At 43.0% G+C, this 1,830-nt stretch overlaps 1 pseudogene; it reads right to left on the reverse strand.

The window, feature by feature from the left end:
• Positions 1–568: 568 nt before the first annotated feature.
• LOC119544951 lies at positions 569–1,564 on the reverse strand (annotated as a pseudogene).
• Positions 1,565–1,830: the final 266 nt, after the last annotated feature.

Genomic DNA, 1,830 nt, shown 5'->3' on the forward strand with positions numbered 1-1,830 from the left:
ATACACACTAAGACATGGTAACCAAGTCCAAACTATAAAGCACGTAGTAACAAGCTCATTTGCTTTATCTGCTCTCTGGAAAATAAGTCAGCAACTTCAGTAACATATGACAATCACCGCTCTGTTAACAGAACAAACTTCCTGAGGGATGCAGGGAGTAATTCACCAGACATCCTTACTCTAATTTCTCTCCTCACATCAATTTCTTTCCTTTCATTTCAGATGGGGATCATCTTGTTGAAAAAATATTTGGTTTTACTTGTAAAGTGAAGTAAGTAATATCTTGATTGAAGTATTATTCAATGCTTTAGTTAAATATGCTTTAATAGGTCAATCAGTTGGTTAGTGGCTTGCAGAGAAAAAAAATCAGTTAATATATGTTTGCAAAATATACTAAAAGAATAAGCAGTTAAAATGGATAAAAAAAATCCTAAGGTTCACCATGACCTAGACAATCAAAAGCTGCTTGGTGACCTTTGAGAAAAGCCATTTACTCGTGAAGTGAGCCATAAGGAGGCTCCAGGATAAGAGTTTGATTTCCAGCAGTGTCCACGGTTGAAGGATAAACTCAGAAGGTCTCCTCCTCTCACAGAAACTGGGATGCAGATGAGACGTCTTTCTTTGAGTAGGCTTTTGCACACGTTATCCTGCAGATCTGATGGGCCAGATTGCCTGGAAGGATTGGGGGTAGCAGAGTATTGTGCTTATCCCAGGTCCTTGGCCATGAGTGTTCTTCCAAATCCACCCTGATAATTATTAGCCAAGGGAATGCCATCCATCACCCCAGATTACAGGATTGTGTCACTTGACCAACACCGTCCTGAGCTCATATGTAGGATTTTAGCCAACAGTTTTGGCTCAAGCCCTAGCCTGATTCCAAGATTTACAGCTTCAGCAGTTCCAATCACACTAATCACTAAGAGCAAGTTGTTGCAGATCTTTGCAGCCTGCCCAGTTCCAATACCCCACAATGTACCACACTTGAGCCCATGCAACTCAGCAACTCTTGGGCAGCAGCAAATTCTTCTTCACTCCTCCCCCCAAAACTGTGAGGTCCCCAGACCCAGCAGATTCCACATGCCAGAAATAGGGACATCCATGAAAAGTGCTCCCGTTTTCTCAACTTCTTTGGCCAATTTGTTTTGAAACGCTGGGATCGAGTGTACTGGAATCTATTAATAATGAGCCTTTCTTCACTTTCTTTAGAATTCCATTTTTTCCAGAATAAACTTCAACTGCATTGATACTTGTGGGCAGCACTGTGATAATTCGGTCAGCTTTTTCAGCTACCTCTGCTGGGAAAGACACCACATGTTCACCTCGTTCTTGAAACTCTTTGCACGTGTCAGGGAACACATCATAAAGAATGAGCGGATAGCCATGTTTCATGAGATTTATTTTGCCATGGGATTTCCCATGTTGCCCAGTCAGATGAATCCAATTGGAGTCTTAGAAGCCGTTGACCTAGAACACACCGCTGCAAGGCTGGGTACAGCCGGCCACTGCCTGCAGCTCGAGTACAGAAGCCGGAAGCGGCTCCTCGGAGCCTTAAGGAGGCTGCCATGCTACCCTCGCCTACCCACAGTGATCTCCGCCCCCTTCCGGCTCGCCCATTAACTGTGAGCATGCGCAAACCGGGGCGGGCGCATATTCAATCAGAATTTTAAGCAAAGCTCTTGGCTCTAGATATTACCATATCCAAGTTATTCTTGGCTATCCCCAACCTTGTTTTCCAGGAAAATCTAAGAATTTTCTATACATAAATAGGAAGTAATTTCTTCTCTTAAAAAGTATTTAAATTGGAAATGAACTTGTAAGTTTCGGAGTCAG

Source organism: Choloepus didactylus, chromosome 9, assembly GCF_015220235.1.
Source record: "Choloepus didactylus isolate mChoDid1 chromosome 9, mChoDid1.pri, whole genome shotgun sequence".
Taxonomy (NCBI): domain Eukaryota; kingdom Metazoa; phylum Chordata; class Mammalia; order Pilosa; family Megalonychidae; genus Choloepus; species Choloepus didactylus.